The 13,419-nt window shown below is 43.1% G+C and overlaps 1 pseudogene; it reads right to left on the reverse strand.

Annotated features, from left to right (window-relative positions):
* Nucleotides 1-2,224: 2,224 nt before the first annotated feature.
* LOC116273746 lies at nt 2,225-2,867 on the reverse strand (annotated as a pseudogene).
* Nucleotides 2,868-13,419: the final 10,552 nt, after the last annotated feature.

Consider the following 13,419-nt stretch of genomic DNA (forward strand, 5'->3'; position numbering starts at 1 on the left):
GAGTATTATAATCCTATGGGACCACTTTTGTATATGCGGTCCATGCATTCACTAAAACTTTGTTACGCAGCATGTGACTGTACTAGGCTCTTCTTCTTCCCTCAGGGAGGAGGGAATGTGGAGTTCAATCCCTTTAGCTCTACTGACCTTCATATTGAGGGATGCTTGTGAATTGGAACTCTAAGGTGATTAAGCTTGATCCTAGATCTTCCACCAACTTGCAAAAGGATATTTAGCCTTTCAGGAACATTTTCCTTGACTGGAAAATAGGGATAAAATGGTAACTATCCCATAAATTGCTGGGAAGTTTCAATGAGATAAGGTAAAGTTTCTGGCACATGGCAAATGAAGTAGATTGCCTACAGAGGTTTTTCAACAATTCTTCTCATGGTTGCAAGTACCATTATTGCTTTCTACAAGAGGTGGAATCTAGGCGGGCTTTATGATTTGCTTTGACCTCCTAGAATGTGGCAGATGTGTCATTGGCTAATTCCAAGTCTAGGTTGCAAGAGCTTTCTTTTTTCCTCTCTTGGACTGCTCTTGCCTCTATGTAAAGAAGCCCAGCCTAGACTCTTGCATGTTGAAAGACCGCATGGAAAAAGAGCCATGAGGGAGCTAGCATCCCAGCAGAGCCCACCATCTGACTACAGTCACATGAGCAAGCCTGGGTGAGCCCAGAACTCACCTGCCAACCCCCAGGATGACAAGAAATAATAAATCATTGTGGTAAACTACTAAGTTTTGGGATAGTTTGTTATGTAGCAAATAGTAAGTTCTCAGTTAATGGTATCTATTAATATTACAGTTGGTGCTGGTGAGAAATTCTGCCAGCTAGCTGGCTCATCATTTCTTAGACCACAGATTTTTTTTTCCCTTTTACCAGAATAGCTAGAAGAAACAAGAGTTACATGTGCAAATGAACACTGCTTATTACAAATGTGTCCGATCTCTTTATTAACAGAAAGACTATTCAGAAAGTCTATTCAGAAAGACTTTGTTAGCACCTCAAATTACCATCTACATTTGAAATAATGTGGAAGCCTATTTCTTCAAAGGTATTTACAACTCAGACTTTTCACTAAATCCATTGTACTGGGACCTTCCTAGCCATTATGTTGAAGAGTTTGAGGCATGGACAGGGACTTATCCATTTCATCTAGCATCCCAAAGCCCTGAAGATGATACTTTAACCTTCTTCTCCTTTACATTCCCCTCCCTAAATTCTCTTTTTCTGTCCATACATATCCTTTCCCTCTCTCCTTGCCTTTCCTATCTCTTTTCCTTGTTGTGATGATTAAATAAGACCTTCCCTACTGAAATGTAAGCTCCAAGAAGGAGATTTTCATCTGTTTTGTTCTCTACAAAATATTCTTTGCTTAGAACAGTGCCTGGCACACACAAGATGTGCAATGAATATGTGTTGACTGAATTAAATTATGCACATAAAGCTCTTAGGACAGTGTCTGACATAGAGTAGATGGCACTCAATAAATATAACCTATGGCAACTGAGTGCTGTAATAAATGAAATTATTCACATTTATCTTTCTTTCATTTTTTCTTTTGCACATCACTCCTTTATTATACAGATCAGGAAAAAGGATTTAGTACTGTTATGCTCAAATGAACACTGGACCCATGTGTCAGGGCCAAGCAACTAGAACTTGATTCAGAAATCAGTCAGAGAAAGATACACTTGGACAGGACCAAGAGGCATTTCACTGTCACGAAACACGGCTGGGGAGGGATTCCAAAACACACAGTAGGAAGCACTTCTAACCCTCAGAGGTCAAGGAGCTTATCCCATATTGGTGTGAGGAATGGCTTATTTTCTGATGACCACATATAGGACTATTTCAGCTGCCACAAGAAATCCCAGAAGGGTTATTGTTTTGTATTATTTATATATACTATACCTTTTTTAAAAAATAAAAGTAAATGTAACACGTAAACTAAATTCAGGATTGATCCCAACCTTCTAGAGCCAGCTTCTCTGGGGTCAGGGAAGAAACAGTTGTCACATCACCATGCAGGTTACATTCATCTTCCACTGGAATGACTGGAGCCCCCAGGCAGTGGCTTAACTACCTAAGAGCACAGGACTAGCTCCTGGGGGCAGACAGGCTGTCTTGCTTCATTGGTCATGGCTTAGCATGGTTCCTCCCCACAAGTCTTTAGTAAACAAAGCACTTGTAAAAACCCAGGTCACTACCTTTAGACTCTCTTGGAACAGAGGAGCTTTTCCACAGCTTGGGCTGAGAACCCGTGCCCTAGAAGTGCTGTTCTGACTAGATTGTATGAAGGGAGTGGGTGCAGGAGACAAAATGGCTAAAATGAAAATGGGAGCCACTGGTCCCCATCTGCAATTACAGCTCAAGATGCCTACAGATGTGGTCAGTGTGACATGTGCAGGAGGGAGGGGCAGAGCGATGCGATGGGCAGGGAGGGTGCCCCTGGGGACAGTAGCCTGCCTGCTGGCCTTTACTTCTTGGCCTTGCCCTAGTCAGCCACAGCTTCCATGGCTTTACGCATGGTCTCTTCATTACCCAGGAACTGCAGGCGCTTGATGGACTTCAAGTTCTTGTCCAATTCATAGACAATGGAAATACCAGTGGGCAAGTTCAGCTCCATGATAGCCTCTTCAGAGAGGCCCTCCAGATGCTTGACAATGCCCTGGGGGCTGTTGGCATGGGTTGCAATTGGTACCTGTTTCCCCTCCTTGATTTGGGGAACTATTTCTTCATTCCAAAAGCGCAGAGCCCTGGCAATAGTGTCCTTCAGACTTTCACAGGAGGGTAGCTGATCTTCAGTGAGGTCTGCAAACCTGTGATTCTTACTGATGTTGTAGAAAGGATGGTTAGGCTCCATCAGAGGTGGTGGGACATCATAGGAGTGCCTCCAGATCTTCGTCTGGGCCTCACCATACTTTGCAGCAGTTCCTGCTTTATTGAGATCGGTCAGACACCCATAGTGCCCCTCATTGAGGCACCAGTTCTCACTACTGGCAGCCACATCTGATCAATGACATCTAGCACTGTCCAGAGGGTTTGGATCACTCTCTTCTGCACTGAGGTGAAGCAGATGTGAAACTCAGCCGGCTTCTCACAGCGCCTGCCTGTTGCACTTCACCTCCTCATGGCCCGCTGGGCTCAGGTCGGTGTTGTACCAGCCGCTGAAGTGGTTTTCCAGATTCCATACACTCTCGTGTGCTGGATCAGCACCAATTTGTAGGCAGCCTTGGCGGCAGGCTGGGGATGCGACACCGATGGGGGTTCGCAGATTCTGGAGGCACATTTGTCTTTTTAAATGTTTGATTACTTTTAGTCTTTCTCCCTTTTCTTTCCACTCTTCTTTTCACTCTTTGTCCCTTTCTTCTTTTATCTCTTCCTTAGTCATTGCATATTCTCTGCTACCCTTACTGTGGTGTGCAAGGGACCCTCATAGATGTCATTTCACCTACCAGAGAATGTGCAGAGAAAAGGTTTTGGAGCTTTGTCTTGGATGAAATGTAACCATTTGTGATTCATAGCTGACTTAGTACTGCACATAAAATTCTACTGTTGCGGTGAACCCAATTTTGGTGCTACCGAATAATGAGGAGCTTAGATGATTGAAAATGGCAAGCTCATTAGGTTGTAGCCTAACAAATGCCTGGTGGTACATGTGTGTGAGTGTGTGGGTGTTTCTAGTGCCTGTTGGTGAGTAACCATGCTACTCTTGGCAGTAGAAATGTGAGCAAAATCAAGTAGTACTGATTTAGCCAATTTTCTCTTCTCTTCCTCCATAAGGGAATGGAAATGTACTACTCAGTAGATCAGTTCTTTCTCAGGCTGGTAACATTACAGAATCCCTGCTGAAATGCAAGCTGGGCTGGTGGAAATCAGATTTCCACATCCTTTTATAAGCTTTGTTTGTCAAGGTAAATCCCATACATTTTAAAAGTGTGACTTCCTAGGGCTAGATGGGAAAATAAGAAGCTTTGAACCTATCACCAGAATCAATTGTACAGATGTCTTCATTTCCTTGGATAGTAACTCTCATAGGAAGATCTGTCTCCTCTTTTCTTCTAGTCTTTCATGTTCTAATCAAGAGTATGAATCTGCAGGTCAGTGGCTGAGTAGCTTGGGCTGAGCACAGAATAGTGTTTTTGTAGTTCTCACCAGCCTTGTTTATGCTTAGATTAGGCTCATTGGTAGCTCAGACCTCGTAGCCCTGCTGATATTTAGCAGAGTCCTGCATATATTCTTCTGTAATGTAAGACTAATGTTTCAAAAACTGAGAGTTGGCCCTGTCTCTACAAATTAAAAAAATTATTACTTAAAAAATTATACATAGATATATGCCTGCTCACCAGCCAGGCATGGTGGTGCATGCCTGTGGTCCCAGCAACTTTGGAGGCTAAATCTGAAAAATTGAGGCTGCAGTGAGCCGTGATCATGCCACTGCACTCCTGCCTGGGCAGCAGAGCAATACCCTGTCTCAAAAACAAAGAAACAAGAAAAGCAACAGAGTTGGGAGGAGAGTGAGTCTTTGAGCCTCCCTGTCATCTTTCCTCAAAATGCTTTTAGTTGGCTGGGCACAGTGGCTCATGCCTATAATCCCAGCACTTTGGGAGGCCAAGGCAGGCAGATCACCTGAGGTAAGGAGTTCGAGACTAGCCTGGCCGACATGGTGAAACCCTGCCTCTACTAAAAATACAAAAATTAGCCGGGTGTGGTGGCAGGCGCCTGTAATCCCAGCTACTTGGGAGGCTGAGGCAGGAGAATCGCTTGAACCCAGGAGGCGGAGGTTGCAGTAAACCGAGATTGCGCCACTACACTCCAGCCTAGGGTAGAAGAGCGAGACTTCGTCTCAAAAAAAAAAAAAAAAAGAAAAAAAGAAAAAAATTGCTTTTAGTTGCTCTATTCTTATTCCTCCCTTCAAGCATCTGATCATCTTATAGTCAGTAACTTACCAGCTCTCCTTATGAGTTAGCCAATGTAGGAAATCTAGGAAGCAAACCTAGGCTTGGGGTGGGGAGATTTGGAGGCATCTAGACCATCAGTTCTTGAACATGCTCATTTAATTGGGTCAAAAGACCCCCAAGATATACCTACCCGAAATTCACTTCTGGTGGGGGAATAATTTGGTGAAATAAAAAATGAAAGAGGAACAAAATAACAACCCAAAATGGCAACATCATAGCATGTTTAATGAACAAAATGATTAAAAATAGAAAAACAAGCCCGGCATGCTGGCAAGTGCCTATAGTCCAAGTACTTGGGAGGCTGAGATGGAGGATCACTTGAGCCCAGTAGTTCAAGGGTGCAGTGAGCTATGATTTCACCACTGCACTCCAGCCTGGGTGACAGAGCAAGACCCAATCTCTAAAAAATATAAAAATTAAAAAATTTTAAAAATAGAAAAACATTACACTTTAACATACTAAAAAAAAAAAAAATGCTTGAATATCGTGGGAATTCCAGCAACCTGTGTTTTCACATGTGCAGCAAGAAATTTGCCTCATTGCCAAACTTTCTGTGAAGAGCAAAATTTTCAATATTTGGCACTACTGCGCTTTTTTTGTGAATATAAAATTTTAATTACCATTAATAATGAACAAAGGAAGCTATTAAGGACTTAGTCATATGTAAAAACGAAAGTCCTTGGGCTGGCATTTGCTGTAAGAATTAAAGAACTTGGATTTTAAAATCTCTTCTTGGTTCATCCAGAAGACTAATGGGCCATACTGTGCTTGGAGGCACTATGGCCTAGATGGCTATGGCAGTCTTGTTTCGGGGCCTTCTCTGCTCTTCTGTTCTCTCTCTCTCTCTCTCTTTTTTTTTTGAGATGGAGTCTTGCTCTGTCACCCAGGCTGGAGTGCAGTGGCGCAATCTTGGCTTACTGCAACCTCCATTTCCTGTGTTCAGGATTCTCCAGCCTCAGCCTCCCAAGTAGCTGGGATTACAGGTGCCTGCCACCACACCTGGCTAATTTTTTTGTATTTTTAGTAGAGACAGGGTTTCACCTTGTTGGCCAGGCTGGTTTTAAACTCCTGGCCTCAAGTGATCCACCTTCCTCGGCCTCCCAAAGTGCTAGGATTACAAGCATGAGCCACCGCACCTGGCCTCTTTTTTTTTTTTTTTTTTGAGATGGGGTCTTGCTCTGTCACCCAGGCTGGAGTGCAGTGGCACGTTTATGACTCATTGTAGCCTTGACTTCCTGGTGGGCTCAAGCAATCCCATCACCTCAGCCTCCAGAGTAGCTGGGACTACTGCCCCTGGCTATTTATTTTTATTTTTGCAGGGACAGGTGTTTCCCTATTTTGTCCAGGCTTGTCTCGAACTCCTGGCCTCAAGCAATCTTCCTGCCTGGGCCTCCTGAATTGCTGGGATTACATGCATGAGCCATCATGCCTGGCCTGCTTTTCTGTTCTTGAACCTGCAACTGTTCTCCAAGTCTTTGAGTCACAATCTGGCTTGTAAATTAAAATGATCATTCTACTGGTAGAAGTATTGGATAAGACCTTTCTGGGAGAGTATTTGGCAACAGGTTTAGAGTCAAGTATGTATCCTCATTGGCTTGGCAATTTCAGTCCTAAATAAAAAATTATGAATGTGCACAAAGATGTATATACAATTTTTTCTTTTTGTTTTTGAGATGGAGTCTCGCTCTGTCACCAGGCTGGAGTGCAGTGGTGCGATCTCAGCTCACTGCAACATCTGCCTCCCAGGTTCAAGCGATTCTCCTGCCTCAGCCTCCTGAGTAGCTGGGACTACAGGCACGTGCCACCACACCCGGCTAATTTTTGTATATTTAGTAGAGACAGGGTTTTTCACCATTTTGGACAGGATGGTCTCGATCTCCTGACCTCGTGATCCACCCGCCTAGGCCTCCTAAAGTGCTGGGATTACAGGCATGAACTACCACACCTGGCCAATTTTTTTTTAATATTAGGAAATATAGAAAGGTAGTAGGGGATTGGTTAAACAAATGATGCTATTTCCATTGGATAAAATCTCCTGTTTTCTTTCTTTCTTTCTTTCTCTTTCTTTCTTTCTTTCTTTCTTTCTTTCTTTCTTTCTTTCTTTCTTTCTTTCTTTCTTTCTTTTTCTTTCTTTCTTTCTCTTTCTTTCTTTCTTTTTCTTTCTTTCTTTTTCCTTCCTTCCTTCCTTCCTTCCTTCCTTCTCTTTCTTTCTTTCTTTTCTTTCCCTCCCTCCCTCCTTTCTTTCTCTCTTTCTCTCCTTCCTCCTCCCTCCTCCCTCCTCCCTCCTTCCTTCCTTCCTTTCTTTTCTTTCTTTCTTTCTTTCTTTCTTTCTTTCTTTCTTTCTTTCTTTCTTTCTTCTTTCTCTCTTTCTCTTTCTCTCTTTCTCTTTCTCTCTTTCTCTCTCTCTTTCTCTCTCTCTTTCTCTCTTTCTCTCTTTCTTTTCTCCTTTGTTTTTGTTTTGAGACAGGTCTCCTCTGTTACCCTAGGCTACAGGTCACAGTGTGATCTCAGTTCCTGCACCCAGCCTCCGCCTCCTGGGTTCAAGCGATTCTCCTCCCTCAGCCTCCTGAGTAACTGGGGAGTACAGGCACCTGCCATCACGCCTGACTAATTTTTGTATTGTTTTTATTTTTATTTTTATTTTTTTTGAGAAGGAGTCTCACTCTGTTGCCCAGGCTAGAGTCCAGTGGCACAATCTCAGCTCATTGCAACCTCTGCCTCCTGGGTTCAAGTGATTCCCCTGCCTCAGCCTCTTGAGTATCTGGAATTACAGGCACCCGCCACAACACCTGGCTAATTTTTGTATTTTTAGTAGAGATGGGTTTTCACCATGTTGACCAGGCTGGTCTTGAACTCCTGACCTCAGGTGATCTGCCTGCCTCGGCCTCCCAAAGTTCTGGGATTATGAGGCGTGAGTCACCGTGCCCAGCCAATTTTCGTATTTTTAGTAGAGATCGGCTTTCACCATGTTGGCCAGGCTGGTCTCCAACTCCTGACCTCAGGTGATCTGCCTGTCTTGGCCTCCCAAAGTGCTGGGATTACAGGTGTGAGCCACTGTGCCAGGCTGTTTTCATTATACAGATGATAATGAGACTTACTGATACAGAAAAATTGTTCCCAAGGCTAATTTTTAATTGTAATTTTTAAAAGTAGGGCAGGTTGTATGTGGTGGTTCATGCCTGTAATCCCAGAACTTTAGGCAGATTAGAAGTTTGAGGCCAGCCTGGGCAATGGGACAAAATTTTTTGTCCCTACAAAATATACAAAAAGGAGCTGGGCATGGTACTGTGCACCTGTAGTCTTAGCTCCTCAGGAGGCTGAGGTCAGAGGATGGCTTGAGACTGGGAGGTCAAGGCTGCAGTGAGCCATTATTATGTCTCCACACTCTAGCCTGGGTGGCAGAGAAAGACCCTGTCTCAAAAAATAAAAAAAAGGTAGAGCATTTAAGGGTATGCATAGTATAATCTTTTGTATATAAAGATGTCTGCCTATTCATAGAAAATGGCTAGAAGTATATATAATACAATGCTACTAGTAATTGTCTTTTTGTACTATTAAGAATTTTTCTGAAATGTCTACAATAAACATATATGACTTCTGTAAAAAAGAAAAAAGTATTTACAAATACTTGAAACAGGAAAGATTACTTTGGCAGCATTTATAAGAATGAATGAGAGAGACTGGATGAGAGATTGTTGTAGTGGTTCAGGAAAATGGCAATGTAAGTAAGAACCAAGGTCATGGTGTGGATGGAGAAGGAAAAGCTGACTGAAGACATATTCAGCAGTCCTATGAGAACGTAAACACATACCACACCTTCAAGTCAGTAATAAAATTGGTCTTTCAAAAGAGCCAGCATGATTTTTCCATATCCTTAAAGTATCTTCAAATATGCGTTTGAAGAAACTCAGGGTTTTGGCTTTCTAGCTTGTTTAGCTACATTAATGGACATACAGTTGAGCAAAAAGGAGAATATGAGAAAAGGATCAGACTGTGGAAGAAGATAAAAAATTCAATTTTGCATGTGTGCAGTTTGAACGGCTTATGGGAGATGTACTAAGAGCTGAGTAGAGGATGCTGGGGCACAAGGAGTCCACTGAGAAGACTGAAGAGGCGTAGTGTGCCTGAACAGCCCAGAATGGGCTAGTCTGGGTTGAAAGCCTGGCAAGAATGACCAGTTGGACAAGTTTGAGGTTGCTTTCATTTCAGCTTGCTGTGAAACCTGCAAGTAATCAGCACAACAGGCACAGGAAATGAGAATAATAAAAGCGAATGAGTACACTCTGGAGGTTCTTCTGCCTCATCATGGAGTCGTAACCAAAGTTCAAGGGTCAGTGCAGCCTTTCTCAAGTCTGATCTTCAATTCACTGTTTTTCAGGTGGGGAAAGCCCTCAAGAGTCTAAGTTAAGGCACTGAAGGCCACTTTATTCCTTGCTGTGCCATAGGCACATGTTCCTGTGTTTTCTTTTCTTACTGCCTCTTCACCGGCATCAGGGCCTCCTATGGTATATCAAGATGGTCAGAGAGACCAGAGGAAGAAGTCAAAGGAAGAGAGAATATCAGGGAAGAAATTGTCAACAATAGCAGCTGCCAGAGAAGTCAAGAAATATAAGTACTGAAAAGTTCCTGTGACATTTGGCAAGGTACAGGCTATTTGCAGCCATATGTATAGAGTACCACCAAGCTCAGATTCCCATGAAAGTCATTTTCATTCTCATGAAATAAAATCAAAGTGATTTTTTGCTTTCTTTCTTTCTTTTTTTTTTTTTTTGAGATGGAGTCTTGCTTTGTCTCTCAGGCTGGAGTACAATGGCGCAATCTCAGCTCACTGCAGTCTCTGCCTCCCGGGTTCAAGCGATTCTTCTGCCTCAGCCTCCTGATTAGCTGGGACTATAGGCATGCGCCACCACGCCCAGGTAATTTTTGTATTTTTAGTAGAGATGGGATTTTGCCGTGTTGGCCAGACTGTCTCCAACTCCTGACCTCAGGTGATTCACCCGCCTCGGCCTCTTGAAGTGCTGGGATTATAGGTGTGAGCCATCACCCCTGGCCTGATTTTTAGCTTTCCTATTTGACTTTTAATTGAAACTTCAGCAAAAATTACTGTTGTCAGCAAAGTGTTAGTAAAGCCTGTATCTAGATTCTCTAGCAGTTTGGGATAAGATGATTCTATGAGTTGGTGATCTGTAGAGTGTTAGGAGAATGCCGGTAGCACAAATGTCTCTTGGCCTTACCCACTGGTGAAGACAAATGTGACATTTACAGCCATGCTTCAATCCATGTCTACCAGAAAGCCTAGTCAGTCTAGAAATCAGTGGCTCCGGCCTGGTGCGGTGGCTCACACCTGTAATCTCAACACTTTGGGAGGCCGAGGTGGGTGGATTGCTTGAGGTCAGGAGTTCACGACCAGCCTGGCCAACATGGTGAAACCCCATCTCTATAACGCAAACAAACAAACGTAGCAATCAGTGGCCCAAGTTGTTGACCAAGTTGTCTGCCAGCCTTCTTTGGGTGCTGACCTGCACCCTTCTCAGGTAGGGACCACAGCATAGCCTGTGTTGCTGCTGACCTCTTTTCCCAACACTTTCCCCCCAGAATACCAATCTCCAGTATTCTTCCACAGCTGTAAGCAGCTGGAAAACATTTTCCTTCTCCTGGGTATTTATTTCAGGGGAGGCTCCTATAGCTGAGCTCTTGAGCCCTAGGGACACATTCTCTTCTTCATGCTTTAAGCTCCTCTTTCCCAGAGCAAAGGAGCACTTGAGTGTGGAGGGTAGGGAAGAAAATCCTACTGAATTGGGGGATAATCAGGCAACTGTTCTGGGAACCTTCAGCGTCCACATTGTGCTGCCCTCTCTAGCCCACTGCTATGGACTGAATTGTGTTTCCCTCTCCTCCTCAAATTCATATGCTGAAGCTCTAACCTGCTATGTGACTCTAACTGGAGAAAGGGTGTTTAGGAAGTAATTAGGGTTATATGAGGTATTAAGGGTGGTGTCCTAATCACACAGGACTCTGGTTTTATAAGAAGAGGAAGATTCCCATTCTCTCTCTCTGTCTCAATCTGCTATGTGAGCACACTTTCTGCAAGCCAGGAAGAAGGCCCTCACCAAAACCCAACCGTACTGGCTCCCTGATCTTGGACTTCCAGCCTCTGGAATTGTGAGAAAATAAATTTCTGTTGCTTAAGCTACTTAGTCTATGGCATTTCGTTATAGCAGCCAGGATGCCAGACTCCTTCATTCATGGTGATTTTCTTTTAGTGGACCTATTGTCTCTTCTAATAGTCCAGGCTAGGCTTTTTTTTAAAGGAACTGCCAGTCCATCATACAGGGTTGTATATCTCAATTGTGGGCAGAGTCCAACATCTCTTCCACAGGGCTCTTGTGCACATCAAGAAATGGGACTGGGTACTCATTGTTTCTAGATCTTCCCAGCAAGTGAAAAAACTACTGGATGTTGGTTTTCCCAGAGCATATTATGGACTTCTGGGATGACTCAGGTCTGTCAGGGTCATCTCTGACTCATGGAATCCTCAGTTACCCTTCTATAGCTGAACAAGAGAAACACATTAAAGGAGGGCATGTGAGTCTCTAGCACAATTATAATTACTGGGGTTTATAAAGCCAGGTGAATGTCAGAGTTAATAATGCTTAGACTTTTCTGGAAAGGATGAGGCAGCTCCATTCTAATAGTCTATTGGACCAGCTTCATTTGGGGCCTTAAACCAAAGTAATACAAATATCTGTATCTTTTTACATCTGTCACTGTTTATTATTTGGTTTTCCATCTGGCCTGCTCTGAAGCAGGAGGGGAAGAGAGCACAGAGGGAAATCATGAGCTCTTTGGAGGAATTAGTGCCAGATATTAAATCTATAAACAAAATAGATTGAACTGGAAAGAATGAGTCAGAGACAAAGGAAGCAGTAAAACCAGTGAATATCACCCTAGAAAATATCACCTGAAAGTGCTGGCAGCATCTTCCTGGTGTATTTGTGATTGTCCCTGTGGTGGATGCCTTTAAATCCGATCAGCACAATTTGGTGCCTGAACTGCTTGTGCTTCACAGCTCTCTGTTGGGGTCCCTTTTCACTGTTTCCTCCTGTCTAGCCCTTATATCCATTTCTATAATGCAAGCTGATGACCCATGGTGAGATTTTTCTTTCCTCTGGTGATAAAGATCCTGTTACTCCAGGTTCCTGTTTCAGCAGAGCATGAAGAGAGTTATGCCGATTGATTGAGACCAAGCTGGAGTGAAATAAGGATTTTACTTGAGGGTCCATTAGTCTTCCTGCATCATGCCCCAGAGAGTCCTGAAAACTGGTGGTTATCCAAGTGCCTTGCCTTCTTGGGGTTAGCTTGTTTAGAGGTTGCAAACTGGCAGCCCCTAGGTTATATGTATTTTATTTGGCCCACCCAGGATTTGAAATTAGTTGTCAACATTTAAATATAAGGATATTTCCTGCTTCTCTTTTGAAAACTGGGAGAACACTTAATCTGTATCGGCTTCTGGAAACAATCAGCCGATGCTGACTGGGTCTCTACCCTTTAATGAAGTCATGAGCTCTCCATATCACTTTGCCACAGTCACATATCACATTGCCACTGCTGCACATGTTTATGTTGGCCACCATAGGCACTTGATTTTGTGTCCTCTGATCTGTAGGAAAGAAAGGAACTAGTGTTTATTGAGTGCCTTTTTTGAATGAGCCACTGTACCTTGTAATTTGCATACATTACTTCATTTGATTTTTTAAAAAACCCAGTAAGATTTAAGCTCCCTGCCTTTAGGAACCATGCCTGTTTCTTTTGCCACTGTGAGAGTGCCCAAGACTTGGTATAGTTGTAAGTGGGAGCTGAAAAGTATTTGCTGAATGAATGCGTGCATGAATGCATAAACAAATGAATAAAGTATTTTTATCGTATTTTTGTAGGTGAGAAAACCAAGGCCCAGGGCAGTTAAGTAACCTGTTCAGAATCATATGGCCCATAGGGCTGACAGGATTCAAATATGGGACTGTGCAACTCCAGAGGTCCAGTGTGGAGGAGAAGGGGAAAGACCATGGGTCATTTTAGGGCTAAGTACACAGAAGACTCTTTTTAAGTCCTTGCAGAATTGATTGACAGTGTGCAAACATATTTTCATAAGTACAAGCTTCCAGAATAGTGCATGATTTTTAGCTTATGAAATTTGTCTAAAACCTACTGTGTATGGATACCTTCAGCTTTGGGATTATATAATATTGAGACTCTGCAGGAGAGGGTACGTGCCAATGGTTTGGCATGTAATAAGGAGAGCAGAATATTTCTGTCTCTAGTTGACTTGTGTTCCGTAAATGTGGTAACATTCCAAAGTTAATTTTCCTTGTATATCTAAGGAACTCCTTCCAGGGCTTATTTTTGTAAACTCCCTGCTGATGGTGCATGGTTACCTCTATAGAACGCAGAGCTGCG

Source organism: Papio anubis, chromosome 2, assembly GCF_008728515.1.
Source record: "Papio anubis isolate 15944 chromosome 2, Panubis1.0, whole genome shotgun sequence".
Lineage (NCBI taxonomy): Eukaryota > Metazoa > Chordata > Mammalia > Primates > Cercopithecidae > Papio > Papio anubis.